Raw genomic sequence first — 14,760 nt, forward strand, 5'->3', positions numbered from 1 at the left:
TCATCTCAGTATGATAAGTGAATTTTAAAATGAAGCTCAAATAATATTTTTATATTATACTTCATTTATTTAAAAATCAAGTTTGTCACACAATTTGGTAATAAGATAAAAAGCTCATAATACATTTGAATTTATTTTTAATTTTCCAGCTTTTTTAAAAAATTCTACAATTTAACTTTTTTCGGCAATGTAATTTTTAATGAACATGTTATAAAATAAGCTTAAATTTTCCTCATTTATACAAAAATTAAGTTCGTAACACATTGAGGTAAAAATTTCATAAAAAAATCTAGAAATATAGTTTTTTTTTTTTTAAATTTTTATCTGCAATTTTTTTAAATTATTATGTTTAATAAACTATTTTACATTTAAATTAGCTTTTGCAGGAAAAGTCATTAAAATGTTCAGATCAGAAGGTACAAAAGGCAAGATTTTTTTTCTGGTTGGAATGAAATAGTAACCAGCAGTGTATAATTAAAAAAGCACTCGTCCGACGCGCTTTTTAATTTTCAGGCAATTTGCCGAGCCGCCGTGCCCAGCGGGTTGCATACCGAGAAATAACGGCGATCGTTGAGAGAAAATAATTCTCTCGTTAGCAAACAGGCGCACTTCCTGCGTCTAATTGGCCTCAGATGCAGCAGCTCGGCGCAATTTTAATTAATCGTGTACGCTGCACGTCGAGATTTTTACTGTGGGAAAAACGAAGAGGAATCATTGCACACCGTGTTCTTTTTTTGCCTGGAGGCGAAGAAAGGAAGGATGGAGACGAAGGAAGTCTCGTGTTTTTTGCTGCTCGAGAGCTGAGAGGTAATGTGGGCCGTTCATTGCAAACGAGTGGGCTTGTTTGTTATTGTTCTGGCGCAATAATTGCATTGCGATGCGAATGTCCTCCTTTCTTATTCACTCACACGAGACATTGTTTCAAAATGGGTGATTTTGGTAAAAACAATCCTACGAAGATTGTTAACTTCTTTGAAAAATGATAAATTGTGGAAATATTTGTCGCTATACTTCCGTAATAAGTAAAATAAAACTATTTAATATTGATAAAAATTTAAATAATTTGTTAACAATAAAAATATTATAGACACAATATTCAGCTCCAATGTGTTTAAATTAAATCAACAGAAGTAAAAAAATTTAAATAAATTAAATTTAGTGCAGTATTTTTATTTCCAAATAATTAGATAAAAATTCTTGTGATTGATAGTTAATGGAATTCTATTTTATAAAAATTTCAAAATCAATGTCAAAAAGAAATATATTTCGCTGACAAAAGTTATTTTTAGCAAGATTGGAAATAATTAAATGTTAATTTATTCAAACTCAAATACAAAATTCAAACTTTGGGTTTGATTTATTGTGTGGACAAAGTTGGTGTGCTTTTCGCCAAATAGTGCAAATGGGGCAATGGCGAGGCATCTGGTATGATAAGCGACGTTGGCGAACAAAAAGCGGCTGGTCATCAAGATTCGTAATCTCGAGGAGGACCTTTCTAATAGCTTAAATAAACAATTACCCGCGCGCGCCGAGAGAACGGGCGGGCTGGTGGGCGAGGGAGCGAGTCAGTTTCAGGTGCGTCATGATACGCAGTAAGCGCGCCGGGCTGCTCTATTGATCGGCGGCCGGCGCTCCTCTTCACTCCGCTGCCGCGGCGGGCCCAGTCCGTGAATGTCTTTCCGCTCCGCCCGCGCACCGCGACTCGATTGGGTCCGTTTTAATCGCTACTGCGCCTTCTAATATCATCACGCAATAAATCGCACCGACACTTGCTTGCGCACGGATAATCCCGCTGATTTACGGGCAGACTTAATTAAGTTGTAAAATTGCTGCTAATCCAGCAGTCGAGCGCCACTTCCGAAATAATACGCACTGCTCCAGAGAGTGTTTGTCGAGTTGTTCAAGGAGGGGGCAGGGAGGGCCTCACAACACCTCCAGTATCTCAAACAACTCTGAAATTTGCAAGTTTTATTATTTATGGTGTTAAAATCCAACAATTAGAATAATTTGAAGGAACATGTTATTTTTCACGTCTCAATTGATATTTTTGTAATTTGTAATTAATAAAAATATTTTTAAGTGTTTGCATTTGTAATATATATACTGGTAATTTATATAAGTATTTAGTTGGCGTAAAAAGGCAATGATTAAATTAATTTGAAATAGTTAAAGACAGTTTTAATTTAAGTGCAATTTAAAATATTATTAAACTTAATTGTATGAAAATAGAAGAGAGATATTAATGAAAGTGAATCATAATTTTTTTTGAACACCTGAAATATCAGCAGATTATCCAACCAAATTCTAAATTTACTTACTTAAAATCCAAAACAATTTACCTCATGGTTAACTTTAAAAAAAAAAATAGTTGACGCTTCATCAAATTCCCATTTAATGGATTTTCACCGCTGATTGTGAGAAATTTAATTAAAAACATTAAATCGAATTCACTTGATCACTTTTGCACCTTTCCCTAATGAAAATTGCAAGAAGCCATTCTCATTTTCCAACCACCTAATTAGCAAAGTTTTAATTGGGCGGCAAAACTTGATTCCGCGCCGTGAGTATTAATTTACTAATAATTCGTCTGAAACAAAACAAGCCAAAGCAAATTGAGGCGAGGCAGAAGATCTCAAGTGAGATGAAGAGAGAAATGCCTGTGCGGATTTGCGAGAGTGCGGCCGAATCAGCAGTAGTAGTCAATGAGAAGGTGGGCGCTTTGATTGCGGTCAGACAAGTCGGGCCCCAAAAACCACGGATGACAGGCCGACTAACCAGCTAGTCAGATTTAACTCTAATCCTTTGGCTGGCCGGAAGAGAGAAGAGCTTCTCCACTGTTTGTTTGTTTCTCTCCTCGGAAGATCTCATGCAGATATTCGCCCGCCCACGCGCAGGTAGCAAATGAGAATTTCCTCTTATTACTTTTTTCATTAGAAACCTTCAAGTGAAGCTAATATTGGAATTAAAAAGGACACATTCATTTCCGGTTCTGGAATGAGAGCGCAGCTGGACTGTGCGACATTTCTCGGGCTCGTCATGTTCTGTTTCTCGTTTGGTACAGCGGAGAAGGAAAGCTAATACCCTTCAAAGGCACAAGACCCGCTCACAAGACGGAATTCCAACAGCGTATATGGCAACATATTAATCCGGACTAGCAGCTCTGCGCCAAATTAATTGATTTAGGCGCCCGTCTTCATTTCAAGACCATTTTGGAATTTGCAAAATGCGAAAATTCCTCCTCATATTTGGTAAATTGTAAGTAATTAAATTTCTGTTGAGTTCGTTCATCTTCTTGATCACGATACATTATTCAAGATGAAATTAAATTAAAATGTCCTTAAAGAAATTATATTACATTGTCAAATTTCCTTATAATTAAGCTCTTCAATTTCAAAATGTTACTGATTTTATCAAAATTTAAATAAATAACCAAATAACGTAATTCAGGTTTTCAAAACTATTGAATGAAGATTTTTCAATGAGATGAAATCTGATTACTTTTCTGTAACTTATTTAAAGTTTTACTGAAAATTAAATTGGATTCACGTGCAATTTCAATTACATAGATAGTCAAAGATCCAGAGTGCATCTAGTACAATCCGCCAAATTCAATTAAGCAAGATGAAACGCAGAGGCCATTTGCTTGTGTCAAAAGTTCTGACCGCAATATATGGTGAATTCAATCTAGAGGCAGTGTGTGTGAGTTTGAGCCGTGTGAAGTCGGTCAGAGCAGAGTTAGTTTGTTCAGGGTCGGTACGTCCATCTAAAGGGCCTGTGTGTGCGGTAATGCACCCGTCTCTTCTGCTTTACCACGTAAACATACTCGCGAGTGAATGAGTTTTGGGTTTGAGTTTCGCATTAGAGTTGGAAAAGAGCGCGTGCAATATTTGCAAAAGCCCAACTTGGCCGGGGGAGAGAGCCCTCGTGTTTTTTTCGTCCCTTTGCAAAGGTGTAATGAGGTTGAGCCTTTCTCAGATGACTTAAGCACAGCCGAATTCCTCGCGTCGTTATGCGTTCCACACTTGACTCTTTACAACCACTCCAACAACTTTTTGCGTGGCTCGCTTCAGAATTTATGCAGCGCCGGAATCCAGGTCAGCGAAAATGAGACGCCCCGTTTTGCTCTTCCAATCGATCAAAGCGAAATCTAAGTGGGTTTAATTAAAATGCTTTTGAGACGAAGATATGACATTAAAGTATGTTATTTAATTTCGGTAGCTACATTTAGAATTACTTAAAATTAGAAGAAGAATAAATGAAGTTAATATTATAATAGAAATAATATAATTCAGTTTATATCTTCAAGTTATTTAAACAAAAATTAATATAAATAAAAAAGGCGGTTTTTACTATGCATTAATGTAAATGATAATTACAAATTAATTTAAGCACAGCATGCGGCCTCCATCAATCAAAATAAAATAATAAATAAATAAACAATAAAATATTTTATTGTTTATTATACAAAGTTATATATTAAAAATTAAAAAAATATCGCAATTTTAAGCATTCAAATATCTAATTGTTTTGAAGATTTTTGTCTTCTTTGATTGCGTGTATTAAATACTTTTCAACCAATTAAAGAAGTCAATCAAAGAGGCAGAATGCCTAAAAAAGTTATAAAAATATACTTGCATTTAAATTTAAGCAACGTTCATGAAACTCTGGCAAGATAATTTGGCCGCTTAAACTGTATAATTAGCTCGGTGCCAAAGACATTCCAAAATGGCCCACCTAATTGAATGAAACACGCAACAGCGAGGACGAAACGGCAACTTTGAGGCAACTCAAACGGAGCAATTCCAGCCTCAAACTTTCGGCGAAAGTTCAAACGTTGGCGGCATTGAACGAATTTATTCAGGTGCTGCGGGCTGAGTTTAATTGTGCACGAGACTCTTCTTGTTTGCAACGTCGTTTCCCCCAAATAATTGTGTTTTCGCAACTTCTGTGTGTGTGTCGCACAGGTGTCAGCCCTCGGCGGGCCATTGTTGGCACCTGCGCCGCCTCCAGGAAATTAAAATCAGCTGCGGCGGAAGCTAATTATTAGACGCGCGGCGCGGCCAAAAGGGGAGATGCGCGCTCGGGCTTATTAAAAATTCAAATTAGTTTCTGCTCTCGTGCCTCGGCAAAAAAATTGTGCGGCTAGAAACACACACGGCGGCCGTTTGTTTCTGTATATATTCGTTTAAATCCCAAAATGAAACAAAGCATACACGTACTGTTTCCCTGCTGGGAAAGCGCTTGTGTTTATGTTTTTGGCGGTTTTCGCAAGCAGATTAATTCCATTGAGAGAGGACGAAAGTTTTATCAAAACAAAGTCTAGGCCGTTGGAAATAAAAGAGTGCAAATTTGTTAGGAAAATACTGAAAATAAAAACGTAAATTTACAAGCAGACTTAAAATTTGCATTTAAGAATTTGTGATTATTTAGATAAATGAATTGGAATTTAAATTATAAAGAAGGGATAAACCTGGAGATTATTTTTCAATTTTATTATTCGAAGCAATAATTACTATAAATTACGGCAGATTTATAATCTAATCCCAAAGAATCAATTTATTTCAATTTTACAATTTTGAACAATTGAACTTGTTAGAATAAAATAGTAATAAAATACTGAGCGGTTTTAGAAATGTTGAATAATGAAAAAAAAATGCAATAAATTAATTGAAACTTTTATCAAAGTTGTTCAATTGCCAAACTAATAAATTGTTGATTTTCTAAAAGCTAAAAAAATCATCATCAATTTAATAACTCGCTCATTGCTTTGGTTTTGCACTTAAAATGAAAAAGGACAAATCCGTGGGTGGGCGAAAACATGAACAAGGGCCCTTGTGAGCCTCGGCGTTGGTCCTTTTTGCCGACTAATGCATAGTTGTTGCTAACTGTAAATGACAGGCTGGCGGGAGAAATGGGTGTGCAAAGTGAAAAAAGCGCGCCGTCATAAATCCGAACCAAGCGAGCGACGCACATTGCTCTTAATTACGACAAAAAATTATAAGCCATGAATGAGATACGTGGAAAAAATGGCGGGTTAAAAAAGTAAAGGGAAAAAAGGAGGATTTCCATGTGTGTGTGTTGGGAGATCTATATTTTGGCGAGAGAGGAGGGCAAGATGACAAATCGCCCGGCGGCCCTTTTCCGCCAACGAGACGTTTAATGACTGCAAAAAGCCTGACACAAAAGTAAATAAGCCTTTTTGTCGATACAAAGGCATGTTCGCCCTCACTCAATTTTTGGCCAGCAGTCGTAAATTTCCGTGCCAATTCCGCGCTCTTTTATCTGACAGACGTTTACGGCCTCTTCTTGCGGCGCGTGTTTTAAGCAAATTTAATGCGATAAATGAAGTGATTACAAATAAGGGTCGTTTTCAGTGCGCTGCCCAACATGAGTCGCGCAAATGGAGCATAAAATCTCCTTGGGCGCCGCGGCAGATAAAAACGTCTCCTGATGTGAAAGATGAGGAAAATTTCGCCAGGATAAACTCGGCAACCAATTTCCCAGGAGAATCTTCTCCCTCCAAAGTGCAAAAAAGTATAGCGCTCGCTTTTTCTAATAATCTTGTTCTTCTGCCCTTCATAAAATATGAAAAATTGTATCAAAGGAAATAATTTCAGGTAATGATAATTTTGCAAATGTAATGACTGCATAATTATGGAATGAATTTTAATTGAAAAGGCAGCAGACGATGAGATAACTTGAATGATTAAATTTTGGCTCTTTATGCTCTTCAGTGGGGGGTTTTGACGGCGGATATTTGAAGCGATTCCGATACATAAATTTAAACTTAAAATTATACACTCATTTCATCTGAATCACATTCTCAATTTTAAAGGTTAAACAACGGTGGCTTCCAAAAATGGCCATTAATTTTTTGAACATCTGAGACCAAAAAATTAATTTAAAAGTAATTAATTAAATTTAAAATTCATATTAGAAAGAATTAAATTCACTTTCACAATCAAAACATTTAAGTAAAATTAACCAATATTAAAAACCAAATTTAAATGAAAAATTAATGTAATTATTTTATTTTAATCAATTTAAATTTAATTCTGCGCACTTAAAAATTTATAAAAGAATTAATAATAAAAAATTACCTCTTTTATTTGACTTAAATTATACTAGAAAAAACTTGAATTGCATTTCAAATTAAATGAAATTAATTTAAATCAGTTGGTCTGACCTTTCAGAAATTACAAGACCTTTTCCAATCCTCGTGGATGCTTCTGGAGAGTTTTCAATTCACTCAACAGCTGCCAGCAATCAGCGTGCGAGTGACCAACATAACCGTTGGCTGAGACACTTAAGGAGCGAGAAAAGGGCCGGCTGCAATCACCAAATTACGCCTCGGCAGCGGTGTGTGGGCTCCTCTCCAAATCCACGCTGCTGCGAAATTGGCCGCGCACCCCTGCCGAGTGCTAATAATTCGGGCCCTAGTTTGTTATTCCGGCGGCGCGCCTACCTTAAATTCCTTCGGGCCTCGTGATTTAAGGGCGCCTTTACCTGTTTCTCAGGTGATAGATTGGCCTTTTACACCATTGATTCGACCCGCCGAACGCTCCACCTTTCTCTCTTCCGAGTTGTCCAACTTGCGGCCTAAATAAATTTCACGGGCCAAAACTTCTATTTGATTTAAACTTTGCATTGCACTTGGTGAAACCGACCAAGAACTTTCCCTATCCAGGTCACCTCTACCTTTGGGCAAATATTTTCCAGTGTGGCCGCACCTTTTGTTCGGAATGAAGAGATGCTGAGAGATATTTAATTAAATCAAAGAGATAAGAAATAAAATAGTTTTAATTTTTTACTGTGCATAGAAAAAACATTAAATCAACTGAATAAATACGTAGATTGATGGAAATGAAAACGAGTTCTAAATATCAAATTATGAGGTGGAATTCACAAAATTGCCTAAAATTACAATCCATTACAATTAACAAAATATTGTGTGGGATGAATCAGAATACTTTCCACGAATTGCATTTAAATTTAATTTTGTTTTCAATTGCTTTGTGATCTAATAATGGTCAGTTGAATTGAAAGGATCGGTGAATCATTTTGTTCTCGCTCTCTTGATTATATCTGGGTTGAGTGATTTGGGCAGGAAAAGCCTCTCTGAAATCGCCGCGGGTAGTTTTGCACAATTGCGTCTGGCGAGTGGAAGGACAGTTGGACAAATTCATTAGCGATGTCTCCATTACTCGCATTTGTGGCGAAGCAAATTGTAATTTAGGTTTGCAATTGCGAGCCGGAGGAAATTTGCCATTGCAGAGAAAGACTCCCGGCGAGTTTTCATCGCGAATTTGGAAAATTACTGTGTAGGCGTAAATTTGTATTCAACCAACAACAACATCCAATTCACACAATTCCATTTAAAAATTGGAAAAACTTTTATCCCTTAAATAAAAAATGACTAAAATAAGCATAATTTTCCAAGCGGGTTTTACTTAAAAAAATGCATTAAACGTGAAATCATATAACGAAAAATAATTTTTCATTTTGTGCGAATTCTCTTCACTTCTTATAAATTTTGCTTTTTAAAAAACAAAAATAATTATGGAAAGTGCACTTTTTATTACAAATAATTTTAAGATTTACAAACACTTTTATTCAGTTTTGTACAATATCGCTCAGGGATTAATCAATTTCATTTCAAAATACAATTAAAAAAATATTAAAATTAATTTTTTTTTTTGTAGAGGACACAACATAATTATGTACATATCATGTTACAAAAAAATCAGTTGCCTTTTTTAATCTAAAAATATTATAAAAAAACTTAAAAAGTGCTCAGCAAAACAGAAATATTTGCACCCAAGCAGATCAGATGATTTTTTTGACGAATAAAAAATGCAAGTTGGAAAAATGCGGCCACTGGGAAAAATATTGAGCCCTCGGAGTTGAGTGAGGGTGCAATTCCTCAAGTGTGTCAAATCGATTGCAGGCAGCGGTTTCCGTTAGGCCCGGCCGAGCAAAAAGAGACCCAATTTCGCAAGAAAAAAAACGGGAGCGACGTGTCACGCGCTAGGGGTTGGGGCAGCCGCGCACCCCCTAGGCCTATCATGCCTCGAGTGCACTTCCGTGTCGCTCCCTCATAGGCAAATCTTGCAGCACTTAATACCCGGGCGAGACCAGACGGCCGCTTTCCTATTAAGAGAAACCGCCGCTGTCAGGGGCCGTTTTTATCGCTTGCGACACAAAACCAACACACTCGTCTTTCGCAAGCAAGCGCCGCTTTTTGCCTCTTACGAACAGCCCGATGTGTGCAGACAAGTGACTTGAGGAAAGCTAGCTTCGTGTTTTGCTACCACCTTTTTGCTTCCTGATCTTCGTATGCTGCGCCGAATTACAACCTATTTTGAATGGAACGCAGTAGAAATTTAGTACCAAAGTATTAATTTAAAAGACCGAAGCCAGTTGCAAAATCATTTTTATAGACTTTTGACTCTTTTTATAATTAATTACTTTTATATTTAAATAATTTTAAAATTTAAAGAGTAAAGAAAAAATTTGATAACTGGCAGTTAAATTTCAATTTTCAGGTGTATTCAGTTTATTATTTAAAAAAAAAAAAATAAAATAAAATACTTTATAAATAAATTTAAAAAGTTTAAGCATTGTTAAATATTTAACTGAAAATAATAATATAAAAATAATTATATTTATAAAATTAACTTTTTATATTTGTAACTAATGTAGAACTTATTGTAATTTTGCACCGGAAGAAATTTAATATGTTGCAGTTTTCTTTTTTATTAATTTCCTTCCTCCTAATCCTTACGGATGTTTTTTGTTTGTTCCAAGTTTTAATAGCATCTGAAAAGCGTCATTTAAATTTGCAGCTTTCGCCAATCTTTGCGGCAAGTGAGAAGCAAGCGAGGTTTCGGCTTTCCGTCCTCCCTCTCTCTCACGCGACACCATAATAGCAGAGTGACGCTGGGAATGAGAAAATTTCTCTCCAGACTCCTCATTAAAATGCTGTCACGGGCAACTCGGAAATTTCACAGCGCATGTAGTGCTAACAGTGGCGGGCAAATTTGCACAATTTGAATGAGTTAATTTTGGACGCTAGGCAAGTTGCTCACATCGGGAGAAAGTGAGAGACAGACACGCACAATAATTAGTTTTCGGTCCCAATGCATGGCTGTAACATTTTGCTTTCAAATGATTATTGTTGGTGGTAACGAGAGGACGTGCCTTGTATTCATTAAAATAAAATATTTCAACTTTTTCTGTCACTTTAAGAACAGCTCTTGTTTTGTTTCTTGGTTAAATTATTGGCTTGAATAAATATTGTAGCTATTTCTGGAATTAAATGATTACAAGCTTATTTTATACATACAAAGGAAGAATAAAAGACTTTCATTGAAAGTTAAATATTGAAAAATTACTTCTTTTAATTGATATTGTTACAGCCCAAATTTAACATTTTCACATTAAGAAAATGTTATGTTTGCACGTTTTTAATTCAATTTCCCAGTTCGCTTCACCATATATCGGCAAATTGGGAAGAAAAAATGATTTTTATAGTTATATTCAAACACAGGGTTTGAACAAACCTACTGTCAATACGGTTACAAAAAATTATAAATATATTAAAATTATCAGGTACAAGCAGTTCTGTGAGTATTTTATTGATCAATTATTGTTATTTTAGATTTCAAATAAAATAATGGCTCTCAGTTTTATATTTAAAAAATTTTCGGCTGAGGATTCCGCCTGTATACGTCATTCCCAAAATAAAAAATTCAAATCAGACGTGTAAATATTTAGCATCCATCAACTTTTAAATAGCACTTTTATTTTCCTCTGCCAGCCAACAATTTTTTTGTTTACTTTTCGTTCCCATTTTTTTCTATAAGAGCTTGTTTTTCAAAACTTTTAATGAGGAAAAATAACAAGGATATTATTAGAAAAAAATCTGAAACTCTGGGAAAAATAAAAATTGAGGAAAATTATCTGCCTTTCTGCCCTTTGAATTATTGAGTTGCGACCCAATCGGAAACGATCCATCAGCTTGTCGCCGAATTTTTCATGAGCCCAGATAAAGTGGTAAACACACATTTCCTGCCGCGCATTTTTCCTCTCTCGTTGCCGGACAAGGAAAAATCCTGGCCGACCCACGCACACTCGGAAAGACATGCACGCGGCATCTCTGATAAAGCCATCTTTCATTTCTGCACAAAGCAGGCCGCTCGCTTATTATTATTTGGCAGAGATATTGCTGCTGCAGAATTCCGGTGCATGTAATTCTCGGCGGTGGCGAAAAAGCGGCGGAGGAAATTGAATTCCGACCAAGAGCGAGAGAGAAGAAGACGCTCGCGCCGATTCAAACCCGTTCGCCTGCCGCCTTTTGATCGTGCAGGAATGAAAGGCATCTTCCATTTTTCCGGCAGCCCTGGCGGTGCGGCCATATTTTGCAGTTCATCAAAACAAGCAGCGCCCAATTGATCTTTTGCCCGACGCGGCTCAGCAAAACTTCTCACATTGATTAATGCTTCGAACCATAAAGGACAAAAAAATTTCAAATTTCAGTGGAAAATAAATAAAATTTACCTAATGTAATTTCAAATTTGTAACCATAATTTTCAAAAGATTTTGATTTTCTGAAATCACCTATTACATTTTATGTCAGTATTGAAAAAGAGAGAGAGACTAAAATAGCTAAAATTGAAAGGAATTAATTCCATCATTTAATATTCATTGTAGCTTGGAAAAAAAAATATTTTATATTTTAATCAATACATTTAAATACAGTAGCAGGTAAGTAACAAACCTTTTAAAACACAATATATGATTACAAATTTAAAATTTAAAAATAAAACAATATTTAATGATGAATAAAATAAATTTATAATTTTATCATTTAAAATGAGAAAAATGAAATAATTTAGAAGTTAGTAATTTATATAATTTTATAATAAAAAAATGGTTTCTTTTTAAGTTAGAAAAGACGCAGAGCATTCAAATATATTGACCCTATTATCGGAGGCGAACAAGAAACAAACAAGCAAGACAATTTTCTGGTTTGGGAATCGATTTGAGCAATCGCGGCCACGAATGAGCAGAGAGAGAAGGGAGGAAATAAAAATGTGCTCGAGGGTTGCTTGTGCGTGTGTGTGCGGTCGGCTCGGAATTCGCCGGCCAACCGCAGCCCTTTGTATGTGCCATGTATGTATGGGCATGTGCCCATTATCGGCGAACGGCATTCCGAGTCGCCTCGAATAAGCCCGCAATTAATTCTTTCCTTCGCCATCCGAGGAGAAAAGCAGGGAAATTAAAAAAGACGAGGGAAAGACGAACAGACGCCGCCATCCAAAATTACACACACGACGACTTTATCCGGTCGTACAATGAAAAAATAAAGAGAAGACACAATTTACTTGTTTTCCTATGTACATGTCAGCAGAAAAAAAATATCTCAATCAAAAGAAAGAAATTCTTAGTTTAAAAATTAAATTTCCTGACAGCATCATCGCGCGCCTCGTGAAAAGCGTGTTCCACCTCGGCTGAATATTTCCACTTTTATCTAAAGCAAAGGAAAACCGTCCATTTTCCGTTTAGCCCGAAGCATTCGTTCGTTTATTTTGCAACCCAAACGCCTCTTACATACAAATCCGCAGATAAGCAGCCACAAGGGATGGGATAAAACAGCGCTGGGAACTTTTGCATATTGTACTAAAAATTCAATATTTATGTCTAAAAATTTGGTTTTTCTTTTTATCTATTTTACGAAACTCAGTAATTTAAATGAATTTGTCATTTTCAACCCAAATATCTTATTGATGATATTATTTTGATTATTATCATTCCTATCATTATATTCTATTTATTTCAATTGATTCAAATAAGACATTGAAGTAACTGAAAAAACCCCTTCATTTCGGGTCTTTTGCTGCAAATAATTTAAAAAAGATTGCATTTGCACCTTTGCAGACGTTTCGGAAAAGATATATTATTTGAAGCTAGCCACGTTGTTTTTAAAATTTAAATGATAATTACTGTAAAAAAAGGAAGAAAATTTCAGACAATGTGAGAAAGTTGCACATAAGTTGCTTACATCATTCCAAACTATGGAGGCAGCTCTTAAAAAAGTTTGGCACGCGCTGTGAATGCCTCTAAAACTTGAATGAAAAAAGTAAAGTCTTCTACGGCGGCCTTTGCTTCTAAATCTTCATAGCAACAAAATGTAGAAAAACGTTTTTTATATACAATCTAGACAATTTTTATGTTTCTGAGAGATTTGGTAATAATTGGATTTTGAGAAAAATAATAATAATGATCTAATTCGATTGCATAACAATTAATAAAATTGGTTAAGGTAAATTCTCTTGAGAAATTATTTTTTCAATGGAATGCCTTAATTTTAGCCTCTCGAACGAAATTAGCTTTGGTCTCCGCAGACGCTCCTTTGGGACTGACTAAATGGCATCATGCGTAATTTGCAAGGTTCGTAAACAAGCTAATGATGCGTTTCAACTCCTCCGCTCTGAATTTTTTTGTTACTTCACAAGTTTGAAGTTCTCATCTTATTTTGGAAAATGCCATTGTTCATTCGTGTGTGGGTGTAACGCGTGGCAAAAGTCAATAGTCTGAACATATAAATGGCGGGATTCGCCAGCCAATTATTGACCTTTGATAATATACCCCTGGTACATCCATTGTTGATTCCGGCGCCGTAATTGAAGCGCGCGCGCCTGTCTGATCGAATTAGATTAATTAAGCTCCTGCTCGGTGAGTTGTTTGCTCAAGTGACCTTTCCTGCAGCTCGGCCGACCAGAATTGGATCGGCTAAAATGCAATCTATCTGCATCACTCCGTGTTTGCCCAGAGATGAAATTATGGCAAGAGAGCGAGTCGGTTCATCTAGAGTTGCGGCTGATTCAATTAAGCCGATGCAAATCCAAGAATAATTGCAGGCGAGCTAAGTGGACAGGCGCAGGTCGAGGACTTAAAGTTCATATCTCACTAGTTGTAAATTTTGATTCAAGAAACTGCAGGTTAATAATTTGCAAAAATAAAAAAATAAATAAATAAAACAGCATCATTTTTAGGCTGAAAAATGGCCGCATCAGTTCCGGTTACAAACTAAAATTTTATAACAAAAGCTTTGATCAAAATCAATTGTCCAAAGAATCACTTCTTTCTTTCCGGTGTACTTCCGAAATATCATAAAAAAATGATAAGGAAATTAATAATTCTGCAAAATTTTGGCTCCAGTAAATCCTCTAGCTTTGTTTCCAATTTGGGTGGTTAAGCTGCTACGAGAGATATGGAAACAAACCAGTTTAGATACTGCGCCGCTGTGCCCAGGGATAAGAGGATTGAGCAGCATCAGTCAATATTGCTAGGCAACAATTAAATCCTCCGAAACTTCTTATTTTGCACAAATATGGATCCAATTAAATTTTGAAAGGATCAAAATAATGCTTTTCATCCTAGGCTTCATTCAGTAGCATGACGAAACAAAATGTAATAATATTAAAGGCTTTTCCAGAAATTCACATTTTGAAGGGAGGAAGTGGGCCTCCAATTATCAAAATTGATAGCAAGCTATTTCTAAATTTTGTCCAGAAAAAATAAAACTCTCATATCAGCTAGATAAGTTTAAAACTTATTTTAAGCTGATTAGTAATATTTAATTTCTATCTCATGGAATTTACAGTCGCTATGAACTGATAATTATTTTCATGGCGTTTCAGTAAATTCGATTTTATTTTTAGTTAATTATTATTCAGTTCATTATCCTGCTTTTAT

General features: G+C 35.7%; 1 protein-coding gene across 5 annotated transcripts in view; it reads right to left on the bottom strand.

Moving 5' to 3' along the window:
- LOC132195877 (hemicentin-2-like) overlaps positions 1 to 14,760 on the bottom strand; it is a 187,126-nt gene that overhangs the window by 8,821 nt on the left and 163,545 nt on the right. The window lies entirely within an intron of this gene.

The sequence above is a fragment of the Neocloeon triangulifer genome, unplaced genomic scaffold, assembly GCF_031216515.1.
Source record: "Neocloeon triangulifer isolate White Clay Creek 2 clone unplaced genomic scaffold, ASM3121651v1 ptg000011l, whole genome shotgun sequence".
Lineage (NCBI taxonomy): Eukaryota > Metazoa > Arthropoda > Insecta > Ephemeroptera > Baetidae > Neocloeon > Neocloeon triangulifer.